The sequence below is a fragment of the Heterodontus francisci genome, chromosome 19 (assembly GCF_036365525.1).
Source record: "Heterodontus francisci isolate sHetFra1 chromosome 19, sHetFra1.hap1, whole genome shotgun sequence".
Lineage (NCBI taxonomy): Eukaryota > Metazoa > Chordata > Chondrichthyes > Heterodontiformes > Heterodontidae > Heterodontus > Heterodontus francisci.
This window is the reverse complement of record NC_090389.1, coordinates 66,624,092-66,638,667: the sequence shown is the minus strand read 5'-3', so window position 1 is coordinate 66,638,667 and position 14,576 is coordinate 66,624,092. Positions and strand designations below refer to the sequence as shown.

The 14,576-nt window shown below is 40.1% G+C and overlaps 1 protein-coding gene across 6 annotated transcripts in view; it reads right to left on the bottom strand.

Annotated features, from left to right (window-relative positions):
- Positions 1-1,554: 1,554 nt before the first annotated feature.
- The window catches only part of tamm41 (TAM41 mitochondrial translocator assembly and maintenance homolog), a 38,800-nt gene continuing 25,778 nt past the window's right edge, over positions 1,555-14,576 (bottom strand). Inside the window, exons 9-11 of one of the 6 annotated variants that reach the window (XR_010976982.1) lie at positions 14,083-14,576; positions 12,479-12,669; positions 1,555-1,964 (exon numbers count right to left, since the gene is read on the bottom strand). The gene's annotated coding sequence lies outside the window, so the exon portion shown is untranslated. Of the gene's footprint in view, positions 1,965-9,137; positions 12,670-12,698 lie in introns of those variants that run through there. The other 5 variants (XR_010976984.1, XR_010976981.1, XR_010976983.1 and 2 more) reach the window with 5 other exon arrangements.

Sequence of the window (14,576 nt, the reverse complement as noted above, 5' to 3'; positions counted from 1 at the left end):
TCCACAAGCACCTTAAAACTTACATAATTATGGTCACTGTTCCCGAAATGCTCCCCTACTGAAACTTCGACCACCTGGCCGGGCTCATTCCCCAATACCAGGTCCAGTACGGCCCCATCCCTTGTTGGACTATATACATATTGTTTCAAGAAGCCCTCCTGGATGCTCCTTACAAATTCATCAAAAATGCACTCTTCATTGAACCAGGGTTGATCTCCTGGCTTGATGTTAATAGTAGAGTGGGGGATATGCCGGGCCATGAGGTTACAGATTGTGGTTGAGTACAATTCTGCTGCTGCTGATGGCCCACAGCACCTCATGGATGCCCAGTTTTGCATTGCTAGATCTGTTCGAAATCTATCCCATTTAGCACAGTGATAGTGCCACAGAACACGGAGAAGGGTATCCTCAATGTGAAGGTGGGACTTTGTCTCCACAACAACTGTGCGGTGGTCACTCCTACCAATACTGTCATGGACAGATGCATCTGCGGCAGGCAGATTGGTGAGGATGAGGTCAAATATGATTTTCTTTTTTGTTGGTTCCCTCACCACCTGCCGCATACCCAGTCTAGCAGCTATGTCCTTTAGGACTCGGCCAGCTCGGTCAGTAGTGGTGCTACTGAGCCACTCTTGATGATGGACATTGAAGTCCCCCACCCAGAGTACATTCTGTGCCCTTGCCACCCTCAGTACTTCCTCCAAGTGCTGTTCAACATGGAGGAGTACTGACTCATCAGCTGAGGGAAGGCGGTAAGTGGTAATCAGCAGGAGGTTTCCTTGTCCATGTTTGATCTGATGCCATGAGACTTCATGGGGTCCAAAGTTGATGTTGAGGACTCCCAGAGCAACTCACTCCTGACTGTATACCACTGTGCCGCCTTTGCTGGGTCTGTCCTGCCGGTGGGATAGGACATATCCGGGGATGGTGATGGCAGTGTCTGGGACACTGTAAGGTATGATGTCAGTGTGTGAAGAGTGCATCTATGCAACAAAGCCTCGAGGAGCATTGGCTTAGAAAGCTTGTGTTTTGACACAATAAAGGCGCAAATGTACCCAATCGTGCTAAAACCCAAATTTCCTCGATCTTTTCAGTCCAGCAACAACGTAACAACATTATCACTGAAAACAAGGTAATTCAGCGCCATGGAGTCGCGAGGGTCTTATGACTTGAACTGTCTAATGACTGACTTATGTTTGTCCACTGATCCTGCCAGACCTGCTGAACATTTCCAGCCTTTTCTGTTTTTGGTTTCAAATTTCCTGCATCTGCAGTGTTTTGTTTATTGAATAATCTGTTTCTCAAAACTCTATAACTCTCTGACCTATGATGCATGTGTTTAGGATGTGTTTGTACAGAATCACGAATTTAGGAGGTGCTTTTTGTGTGGAATGGTGTCGCAATACTATGTGCCTAACAGCATAAACAGATCATTTTTTTCTTGTATTAATCATAGAACAATAAGCGTTCCGGGAAACATAACCCCTCTCGCACGTGGTGCCTGCTATTAATCACAAATAAAAACTTATTACGCCGCGTGTCCACTTCTTTATTAGCTCATTAAAACACAAAATAACATTCATTCTCTCAATCATTGATTGAGACTTTAAGCAGCAGATGACCATCTTCTTAGTTCTGGGGACTATTTAATTTTGAGAGCAAAAATGTTAGATGAAGCCGAGTGTTGACAGATAACAATGGTGAGCTCACTGTACTCGTGAGGTTAATCATTTGTCGATATAAATCGAAACATTTAATGATTAGAGAACGTTGGGGGAGGACAAAATAGCAGTAGGGATTGTTCTGAGATGTTTTAATTTGCCCTTTTACCGCGGCTGTCTGACTCAAACAGATTTCCTGGCTCTCCTCCAGCTTCTTACACAGAAGGCAAGGCTTTCAGGTCTTTCGGGAAATGGGCGACGTCTTGATACTGAGTGGGCGTGGGGAGTCCGTCCGCAGGAGGGCTGAAAAAGGGCAGAGTCCCAGTGTACAAGAACAGGCAGTTACAGCAGACGGAACCTGAACACTACAACATATTCTCACAAACATGTTCTACAGTATTTATTTACAATAACAATTTCCGCCTGTTGACTAATGCTGGGTTACACTTCCACCAGCCCTAGAGACCGCCCCAGCCCCTTACCAAGCGGCTATTATTCTCAGCCGTTTACACAGCGAGTGCTGGCAGGCTGACAGCACCAGGGAGATGACCACACAGCCACATGCGATCCAGTCCGCAGCCAGTATTACCACACAGACACTGCAGAGGAGGTCGCTGCTTAAAGAGGAAACGGAATCTTTAGGACCATGTCTTAAAGCATAGCTGATGGGCACTGAGGCTAATTTGTGTTACCTTGCTACGGCCCCAGCTGAAATCAGCTTATTATTTGTCACAGGAATGCAGCTGATGGCAGATGCAAACATTCTGCTTCCGTCGGTTACACTCAATAATGGAACTGGCCCACTATTTACGTTGACTTACAAGGCCTGCACAATGGTAAATTCAAAACAGTTCTAAATATAGTTTCTCCATCGAGAAACCACATTATTTTAACGCAATGCACTCCCTATCTTATATTTACCAATATTCCAGAACAAATATGGTTGTAAAGTTATATATAGACATTTTTTTTCAGCGAACACAAGAACTGAAGACTGGAAATGCATTTGTGGAAATTATTTTTTGTTTGTCACGCGAATCCCGTCAGTGCAAACAATACTTAATACTGGCCATAATTGTAATCTGAAACATCTATCTTTTAAGATTTTGATTTTGGAATTATTTTCCTCTTTTAGTTGTATAGTTTGAACAGTGTTAAGAATTGCTACAAGACTTTCAAATATTTTTAAATTGGATTATTTCAAAATTCCATTTAAAAAACTCTAAGTAACTACATAAAATTCCAATGAGCATATGCAGCAGTCTTTTCCAGGGTCTAACACCTGGTTTACAGGATCTGACATATATATATATAAAAAAAAGCTTTTGATTGAAAGCTTTTTAATAGCTGGTGCAAAAAATTTTTTAGCAATGTTTATTTTCAGTCAGATATCCAACTTTGTTAATAATAAATGGCGCTATGAAAGGTCCCTAGCAATTATCTCAGATGGAGATAACTTCAACCCTGCTTTATAACTGAATTTTATATATTTTTTTAAAAACAGAAACTAGTTGCTTTTTATTTCAATTCCATTCCGTTGCGTCTGTTCGTGCCGGCTTCAATGAGGTTTTACAAACACCTGCCCTCCCCATAAAATATGAATTTGAAATACAATAAAGTATCAATACATTGATATTAAATACTAGAATTATTAGTTATGTAATGCAATGCATTTTATTATATAAATAGATAGGAAATGACAGGGTCAAAAACATTTCTTTGTAGAATCTGTGCAAAGGATCTGTATAAGCTCTTCATGGGTGTATTCTTTACATTTTCATAGTCATAGTACAACATAGATTTACCTCATGGATTTGATACTTTTAATACTAAGTTTGGAAATGATTCACTTGCAAGCTATTGGATTGATGACCTAGCATATTTCCTAAAAGATCCTATCTGATTCTGATTTAGTCATAGACTGTAAGGCAGTGAATAACTGAATTATTCAAACCTTGTAATTTTCTAATACTGCATTGAGTCAGTCTTCAAGGTAAATACAACCAAATCCTGATAAACACTTAACTAGTTTGCCAAGAGTAATGACACATGGATCAGAATTTCTCCAAACTACAGATTAAAAGATAGTCAATTTGTAAACTTAGTTTCACATTGGATTTAATAATTCACTCACCATTCTTAATATGAGCAAAAAGCACACAAAAGAAACTAATTTACGTAATGGTAATTTGACATTTAAATGATGCTGTTACCATCATGTGAAATATGGCATTGGATTGATTCATCTCTTACGCTGACCATTAAACATCAGATAATTGGAAATATAGAATTACAGAATAGAATCATAGAATGGTTACAGCACAGAATGTGGTTATTGGGCCTGTCAAGCCCAGGCTGGCTCCATGCAAGAGCAATTTAGCTAGTCCCACTCCCCTGCCCTGCCCCTTCCCCGTAGCCCGACAATTGTTTCCCCTTCAGGTACTTCTCCAATACCCCTTTGAAAGCCATGACTGAATCTGCCTCCACTACACTCTCAGCCAATGCAATCCAGATCCTAACCACTTGCTGCATAAAAAAGATTTTTCTCATGTTGCCGTTGATTCTTTTGCCGATCACTTTAAATCTGTGTCCTCTGATTCTCGACCCTTCTGCAAATGGGAACAGTTTCTCTCTTGCTACTCTGTCTAGACCCCTCATGATTTTGAACACCTCTATCAAATCTCTTCTCAACCTTCTCTTCTCGAAGGGGAACTCTGAGGAGAAATGTTTTGTACCTGGAGAACAGGATTTGATATTTAAATATTTTACATGGGTCAGGAATTCTCTACAATGGGAGTAAGCAGGAACTGGTTTCCTGCTGGATATCTGTCCTCAGATCATGTGTGTGTTTAGCTGGAGTTGATTGTGTAAAGATTTTAATTTACAATAAATCAAAGCTACTTATTCAGAAATAAACATTTCCATTGACTAAGAAATCATAGATATTTTGCATTCATTTACATGGAATTGGGCCAATTCTAGAAAAAAGCCCAAATTTACACACAGCAGTGGGTATAGATCTCAAAGTGGTTTGCTTGCAGAGAATACTGATTGCAAATTCCCTGAATTAGGGTGCTTACCAGAACTTGCTTTCAACTTGATTAGAATTAGAATTAGAACATTACAGCGCAGTACAGGCCCTTCGGCCCTCGATTGTGTATATGCTGAGTTAACTGGACCTTTCTCAGAGATAAAAACAAGAAATGCTGGAAATACTCAGCAGGTCTGGCAGCATCTGTGGCAAGAGAAGCAGAGTTAACGTTTCAGGTCAGTGACCTTTCATCAGAACTGGCAAAGGTTAGAAATATAATAGGTTTGAAGCAAATAAAGTGGGGTTGGGGCAAAAGATAACAAAAGGGAAGGTGTTGATAGGACAGAGGGACACAGAGAATAACTAACCAAAAGGTCATGGAGCAAAGGCAAACGGTATGTTAATGGTGTGCTGAAAGACAAAGCATTAGTGTAGAGAGGGTGTTAATTGATAGAAACATTAACAGCCCTGGCCCAAAGCACAAACATGGAAAAAAAGTGGTAAAAAAAATGCACGATGAAACAAACTAAAATAAAACAAATAAAAAATAAGAAAAAAAACTAAAAATAAAAAGGGAGGCCGCCATGCTCTGAAATTATTGAACTTATTGTTCAGTCCGGTAGGCTGTCGTGTGCCTAATCGGTAAATGAGATGCTGTTCCTTGATCTTGCGTTGCTGTTCACTGGAACACTGCAGCAAGGCCAGGACAGATATATAGACATGAGTGCGGGGGACGGTGGTGGCGTTGAAATGGCAAGCAACTGGAAGTTCGGGGTTATGCTTTCAGACTGAGCGGAGGTGTTTCGCAAAGCGGTCACCCAATCTGTATTTGGTCTCCCCAATGTAGAGGAGACCACATTGTGAGCAGTGAATACAGTACACTAAATTGAAAGAAGTACAAGAAAATCGCTGCTTCACCTGAATGGAGTGTTTGGGGCCTTGGATAGTAAGGAGAGAGGAGGTAAAAGGACAGGTATTACACCTCCTGCGATTTCATGGGAAGGTGCTGTGGGAAGGGGACGAGGTGTTGGGGGTAATGGAAGAGTGGACCATGGCAGAGGATGATCCTTTGCACGTGGAGGCTGGTGGGGTGGAAAGTGAGGACAAGGGGAACCCTGTCCCAGTTCTGAGAGGGAGGGCAGGGGTGAGAGTAGAGGTACAGGAAATGGGCCAGACACTGTTGAGGGCCCTGTCAACCACAGTGGGCGGGAATCCTCGGTTGAGGAAAAAGGAAGACATATCAGAAGTGCTGGTTGCGGAAGGCTGCATCATCAGAGCAGATGCGTCGGAAATAGAAACTGGGAGAATGGAATGGAGTCCGACAGGAGGCAGAGTGTGAAGAAGTGTAGTCGAGGTAGCTGTGGGAGTCGGTGGGCTTATAATGAATATTAGTAGACAGCCAGAGATAGAAACAGAGATGTCGAGGAAGGGAAATGTCAGAGATGGACCATGTAAAGGTGAGAGAAGGGTAGAAATTGGAAGCAAAGTTGATAAAGTTTTCCAGTTTGGGGCGACAGCAGGAAATGGCACCAACACAGTCATCAATGTACTGGAAAAAGAGTTGGGGGTGGGGGCTTGAGTAGGACTGGAACAAGGAATGTTTGACATATCCCACAAAAAGTCAGCCATAACTAGGACCCATGTGGGTACCCATAGAAACACCTTTTACTTGAAGGAAGTGAGTGGAGTTAAAGGACAAATTGTTCAATGTGAGAACACGTTCAGCCAGGTGGAGCAGAGTGGTGGTGGATAGGGACTGGTTGGGCCTCTGTTCAAGGAAGAAGCAGACAGCCATCAAACAGTCCTGGTGGGGGATGGAGGTATAGAGAGATTGGACATCCATAGTGAAGAGGAGGCGGTTAGAGCCAGGAAACTGGAATTTGTCAAAATAACATAGGGCCTCAGAAGAGTCATGGATGTAGTTGGGAAGACACTGGACCAGGGAGGAAAAGATAGAGTCAAGATAGGAAGAAATAAGTTCAGTGGGGCAGGAACAGGCTGAAACAATGGGTCTGTCAGGACAGTTTTTTACCGCTTTTTTTTTCATGTTCGTCCTTTGGGCCAGGGCTGTTCATTTTTCTGTCAATTAACACCCTCTTTGCACTAACGTTTTGTCTTTCAGCACACCATTAACATATCATTTGCCTTTGCTCCATGATCTTCTGGTCAGTTATTCTCTGTGACCCCGTCCTATCAACACTTTCCTTTTTGTTATCTCTTGCCCCACCCTCGCTTTATTTGCTTTAAACCTATTACATTTCTAACTTTTGCCAGTTCTGATGAACGGTCACTAACCTGAAACGTTAACTCTGCTTCTCCCTCCACAGATGCTGTCAGACCTGCTGAATATTTCTAGCATTTCTTGTTTTTATTTCAGATTGCCAGCATCTACAATATTTTCCTTTCTCAGAGATGTTTTGTAGATGATTGACATATATGCTTATTAGATTTTACTTTCACATAATAAAAGTGTTGTTTTAGTGGACCTTGACAGGGCAGACAACTACAATTACCTCATTTATCCATTTACTGGGGTACATATGTTTCTGTAAATAAGATTGACAATAGTTCAAAGGGTAGAATTTCTCTTGTAAAAGGATGGATCTAATAAGACAAACTGTTGGACAGTCACAAAAAAAAAACGAAACATGTTATTAAAGGAGTTATATGTGCTACTTTGGCTTGGATAGCATTCAAATGTCTATTGTTGCTGTTCTAGCATTAATGTCTTCCAAGTGAAAAAAAAACTTACATTTGAGGCTGGAAACCCCACCTCTCCTATTTTTATGTTTTCTTCTAGTTCAGGCCTCGTCAGGCTACCACCTCCAATGACTGAGCGAGTAAGTGATCCTCCTACTATTATTCATCAGTGAGCCACTAGAAATTGTGAGGCAGTATCTCATGAAAAAGACACCTGCGTTTGCTTCCTCACAGCCATCTAGATGGGACAAGGAAATCAAGTGAGGGAAATATAACCTGTGTTCCTCCAGCTTGTGAGGCAGACTGTTGCTGATTCTAACGTCATTCATCACTGTCCCCATCCTTATGTTTTTTCGGATTGCTTTGAAGCTGGACACAGCCACTCTTTCTGTCCACCTATTTTTAGCTTGCCTGTGTTAACAGTACTAACTGAAGTAGCTCATCATTACTTTTGCAGACAACCTGGAGACAGAGTGGAGAGATCTGGATCTGAAAGACTTGGGGTATCATTATTTTTTGAACATAATTTTAAAAGAAAGCCTGCACCCTCCATATGAAAATGAAAAAAAACCCTCAAAATTAGAGAGCATTTCAACATACAAGAAAATCAAAACGCTGCAATACTTTAGCTGTCATCTTTAGATGACAGAACACAGTTGGTATGTATGGATGACGTATGAGCAATCATTGTCTTCAAATTTTACTTACAATGCCTGATTCAGAACTCTAAATGTTCATCTATTTCATGATCTTGGCTTGGATTTCTTAACAGTGTGACTTGATCATAGCCACCCCCACCTGTTGCAGTGCTGAGATGGAATGAAAAGTCTGGTGCAATCTGAATCTTTGAGTTGCAGAAGTACATAAAACTGGATTGTTCCAGTTTGGATCTCTGAATTTAGAAGTTTATCCCAACTAAAGCAAATCATTAACGTCTATTGAAAAATAAATTGTTCCATAAAATGTATGAAGACACAATTCAAGATGATTAAAACTTTCAGGAGTGTAAAAGCCATCTATGTGAAGAGGGAAATTAAGATTCATGTATACTTTCATGTTCCATTTTTATTTCCTGATTACGATTCTATTTATATTTGGTTAAACCCAGTGCTATTATGAATGTAACAGACCTTCTTAGTGAGAGGGGGGATATCAGAAAAAGATGTTGTGTTTGTGCACTCATGAAATTCTCTATTATATTGTATGGATCTTAGAGTGGTGGGTGCGTGGAATGCGCTGCCAGCGGTGGTAGTAGAAGCAGATACATTAGGGGCATTTAAGCGACTCTTGGATAGGTACATGGATGATAGTAGAATGAAGGGTAGGTAGTTAGTTTGATCTTAGAGTAGGTTAAAGGTTCGGCACAACATCGTGGGCCGAAGGGCCTGTACTGTGCTGTACTGTTCTATGTTCTAAAGTGGAAATTAATTTAAACAAAAACTAAATCATATGCTCTTAATGGATAACAGTAAGCATGGAGAGAATCTACTCTTTTGAGTCAAATGTAGTCATCCTTGTTTTAATATCCTCAAACTTATTTTTACTTGACATTGCTAGGAACATCCACACCCATATAATTACTGGATATGTCTGAGGATTTGCTTAAACTACTTGGTGTTGAATTTCAGGGCTGTACACAGCACAGGGTGGAAGAGCTGAAACTCGTCAAACAAGGCTAGTTTGGCAGAACACATACAAGCCCAGTCAGGACCAGCCTCATATAATTTCTGGAACTCAAAGTACTCCGTTTGAAAACTTCCCAAAAGAAGTTGCACGCTATCCACCTTCTGTTGTTTCTACTGCAGTTTTATTTTAAGCGTGTTAAATTGATTACAATTTTTTTTTTACAAAACGCTCAACTACACTGAGATAATACAGGACTATATAAAATCAAATGTAATCAGTTTCAATTTACTACAGAAAAGCTGATCTCACGAAGTTTGGTATATAATAGTAGCACATTGATGTTGCATAATGTTGCAACTGTTTGTCAATACACTATTAAAAGTTATAAAGTGCATTTGAGGCGTATAGTGGTAGCAAAAGGGTACTGCAGGAACTTTTTAATTAAACCACCTCAATTATTGTTGACAGTATTAGTGGATGAAGGTTTAATGCTTTCATATGACATTTCAGTGTCTGGTATTTCAATTTATATATTAACTCAGTTATTGTAAACAAGTAACATATCTTCTAAAATACTGGACAATGGCATACCAAAGGAGTATTATGATCATTTGCTAAAACAACACTAATTTCTCGGCATGTGCAATTTTGCACTGCATACATTAACCATTAACTCGCAATAAAAAAATCAAAGTGCATTCGGTATCCAAAGAATTACGTTTTTAATATATCTACTTAGATATAACCAAGTCCAGTAAAAACTGAAGTTTTTACAGGTGTTTAAGCGGGAAAGTAATATGAACAAAATGGTTTATTCTAAGTAAGGTCTGTAATAACAACAATGGGCATATTTTGCATTGAGATAAGTTTTCATACTTTACATGGACCTTCATCCTAGTTATTCAATCTTTATCTACATAAAATTATACAAAACAGAAGCAGGTAATTTTGGTTAAGTGTGCCAGTTCTATTTGAAAAAGCTATCCAATTAGCCCAATCCTCTGCTCTTTCCAATCGCCCTGCAAGTTGTTTTTCTTTTACTTATGTACCCAAACCTTTTTAAAAGTTGCCACTGAATCTGCCTGCACCACCCTTCAGGCAATGCATTCCCAATCATAACTCGCTGTATAAAAAAATTCTCCTCATCTCCCATTTGGTTCTTTTACCAATGAGCTTACATATAATTAAAACATTTACACCTAGGGAACAGCAGTAAATGTCATGCAGCAAATTCCAACTTGCAGGTCACAGGCAAATATCCATGAAATGTCAGGATACAAATTAGCTCAGTACCCCATTTTTATGATTTTTTTTACAATAGCAAAATCTACACAAAACCACCTTAGTTGCTGCTAAGATTATGAGATTCCAGAAATATCATTTTCATTTGTTGATTTGAAATATACAATAGATCTGGTCCATTGGCACGAAAGATGTAAAAGTAGCTATTGATTCACCAAGGAAACTTTCAAAAGACACTTGAAGTACCACATAATAGACTTATTAGCAGAATTGAAATTCGTAGGATTCAAGAGGCAGTGGCAACGAGTTGTTACAACATGGAATGCACTACCTAAAAGGATTCAATAATAACTTTCAAAAGGGATTTGAATAAATACTTGAAGGGAGAAAGTTTGCAGGACCAGAGGAAAGTGCAGGGTAGTGAGATGAATTGGGTAGTTTTTTCAAGGAGGCAACTCAAACGATGGGTCAAATGGCCTCCTTCTGCACTGTATCATTTTATGATAGTCAACCCTGCGCTGAGTTTTCTTCTTCACATTTCTTTTTCCCCAGGTTGCTTTTTCTACCTCTACAATATTGCCTGCCACCACCCTTATTTCCACAGGTAGCCTAGTCCAAGTCCTAAGGTTTGACTTCTCTAATGTTCTCCTAGCTCACCTTCTTGTCTCAAAAGCCTTCCAAAAGTACAACTCATTCAAAAGATCACAGTTCACATCCTTACCCAGAAAAATTTCTGCACTGCCACCAACTTTTTACTAGCTCTGGTGTCCCAGTAAATCAACTTCAAGATTCTCATCTTTAATTCAAATCTCTCCATGGCCTCACCCCATCCTATCTTAGCAATTAAAGGCGGGCGATCCGACCCGAACCCAACGACATGTGTCGAGTTCAGGTCGGGTCGCACTTCTGGGTCCGGCATATGGGCTCGGATCGGGTGCGCTCTATCATAACCTCAGGTAAGTGGCTCCACTGTTAATGTAATTTTTGGACTAGAAAGGTGGTTTTGTTACAATTATTTTAAGCTTGTGCAGATAGGCAACAAAGTGAAAAACGGAAGGTAGGTTAACTGACGGTTGGGTCTGTGGCGGGAAAAAATGGAAGGACTTGGGCCAGGTCGGGGTCGGATGGGGTTCTGTCGGGCTCGGGTCAGGTTTCATTTGCAGACCCGAGCTGGCCTTTATTAGCAATCTCCTCCAATCTCATATCTATGCACACTTTCTGCTTCTCTGACACCAAGTTATTTCTTTCCCCCAGCAGTCCCTGCTACACAGCTGGTGACTACTCATTCAACCACTACGTTTCAGTCCTCTGGAATTCCTTATCTTGATCATTCTGCCTTGCCCTCTCCCTCACTCCTTTCAAAAACCTATTATGCGAGCTTCCACCCTTACCCTCTCCATTTCCCTACACTCTTAAATTTAGAGGACTGGGAAAGCTATGGAACGGCAAGTGATTTTTGTTCCCTCTACAGATCATGTAAAAATTTTGCCCATCCTAGATTCTACCTAACTACGGAGACCAGCAATTAACCACGGGTAAAGGAAGAAATTTCTTCCCAAATGCCTAAGCTAAGTAAAACATCAGGCTATAAATCCAACAGCACCCAACTTACACCATTTAGCTCTGACCAGTTGCATTCCACAGGTGACACATTCACAGTCCCATGGGCAGAAATCAGTGTGTTTTCCATACAGTATGTGAAATCTGTGTCTACTCTTATAGTGTTCAATCTCTATTCAGTTGTCATTATCAACTGTTTTCAAAGGAAATCTATTCTACATATGCCTCACATCGTGGGAATAATCTGGAGGAGAGCAAATTGTTTACAATGCCAATTAGCATGGGGACCAGGACGGGAAGTTGAGTGCAACAATTGGTCAGCAGTTTAGTGGAAATAGGGTCAAGGGGGCTGTAAATGGGTTTCATGGACAACATGTGCTTGGAGAGGACTTGAGGGGAAAGAGGAGAGAAACTCGATATAAATAGGGGGTGAGGGCTCAAGCAGAAAAGTGCATGAAGTGGGGGGGGGGGAAGGAATGACATAGTGGGCTGGGGAAAGGGATAGTAGCAGAATGGATGGTGTCAATCTTAGTAATAAAGAAGTCCATGAGCTCCATGCTCTTGTTTGTAGATGGGGGGGGGGGGGGGAGGGGGGGGCGCGCAGGTGAGAAGGGTTTAAGGAGATGGTTGGTACGGGAGAAAAGAAGACTGCAGTTACCTTTGTCCTCTTGGATGATCCAGGATTACTAGGTGGTTTTGGCAGAAGAGAGTGAGGCCAAATAGCACCTAATGTTGAAGGATGGCAAAACCAATTGTGTATCAGATATGCTTAAATTTGCAGCTCTCCAGCATTCATTTTTCTTCTTATCGCTTATGCTGTAGTGCTCAGCAACTTCTTCTTAAAAAATGCTAGTGACATAAATAAAAAATTATTTTAATTGCATAATATTAAAATAAAGGGAGAATTTACAAGATACTGCCACCCTCCAAAACACTAACCATTTTATAACAACCTTGACAAACTGCCCGAGGTCTATTATCTAAAACTTCTCCCATTTGCCCATAAATTAATGCCTGACTTACCCAGTTAGCTAAACAAATAAATTATTTATTTTTACACAGAGGATAGTAAAATAAAGTTCCCCTCTCCAGATTTTGTCTTCCACTCAGGAATCACTCATCAAAATATGCATTGTTTAGCTATATTCACACACCATGTAACTTTGCATCTGTAATTCTCCGTGGTACATTCCCAGCTTCAGTCCTTTTATTTGGGGGAGGGTCGCTTCTGAGCAAAAGGCACACCTTTCATATGAAGCTCCCAAATGGTTATCTTTACAGGGCCACCAAAGACCTTGGCACAAGTTACCTGCCCCCTTCTCAGCAAGGGGCAGTTGTGATGGCACCTCCAATTTCAAGGAATTACTTTGATTCTTGCAGTTTGGATTTTTGCAAATTTGCTGAAGCCCCTTTTCATGGTTTCTTCATATTGGAGTGCATCACGAAGTTTGTATGGAATTCATATCTATCTGAGTAGAGTCATTAATGGCATATGATTCTATCTGAGAGAGTAGTGGTTACTAAATTTCAACAGCTCTTGATAATTAACTAGTTATTGACTTGTTGAACACACTATTTAACTGGATACTCCATTTTTTAATATTCAGATTAGTAGGGGAGTAGGCAATGTCAAATTTTCCACCTCATTGACTATTCAAGTTTTTTATAACACTGAAATTACATTTAGTGGGCTTTGTTGCCTTTGTACAAAATAAATCGGATGATGTCCTAGAATCTTTCAATCACTCTCCCATCTATTGAAAAAAAACACCTATTTCAAGGTACTGATATGTCATCAACTAGTGATTGTAAGAACTCTATTTAATTCAGAAATATCTAATGGAATGAACTTTTCCACTCCATTTATATATGGTGCCAGTATAAGGGTCTGAAAGGGTTAATGTTTGAGACAGTGATAGTAATCCCTCCCACTGTCGTGATGATGACAGTGGTCATATGGGTATCAGGCTTGGAAGAAGCTAGAAGCATCATGAGAGGTGTTAGTTGGATAGACTTAATGAGACTGTAATAAAAACAAGAAGTGCTGGAAATACTCAGCAGGTCTGGCAGCATCTGTGCAGAGAGAAGCAGAGTTAACATTTCAAGTCAGTGACCCTTCTTCAGAACTAGCAGATACTGTAAATAGTTATGTGTATAGAATAAATGAGTTACTGTTTAGCCATACCCCCAAGACTCCGAGACATCTGTAAATAATGCTCAAACTACGCTAACAATACACAACAGTGCCATTAAATTTTTTACCTGTTCGGTTTAATATATTTGGGGATTCATCATAACTGAGCTTCAAAATAATTCCTGGTCTGTGAAGTACTTGGAAATATTTGAGAAAGGTGCTAACACACTATGTAAATGAAATGCTTTCTTTTCAATAACAGAAAATGTTTGATAAAATTGCAGTGGATGTGGGATAGCTAGGTGAAAAGGCATGCCAGATATGTTGGTGTTAAGTGCCAGATATTTTATTGAGCAGCAGTCATGAATCAAGAATGAAGAAATTAGAATCCGTACACTTCGGTGAATCAATGGTCCATCAGAAACTGTAAAAAAAATTGTGCACTTAACACAGGTAGCTCCTCCATGATAATATTTTTTTTAGTATTCTTTTTTCCAAACTTTAGATACTTTTTTTTTACAATATAATCTATATGGCATTGCTCACGTCGTTCGGCAATAATGCTTTAATGGCAGGAACATCACACCATCTTGCGTACAATATATTATTCTTCAAACTGGAG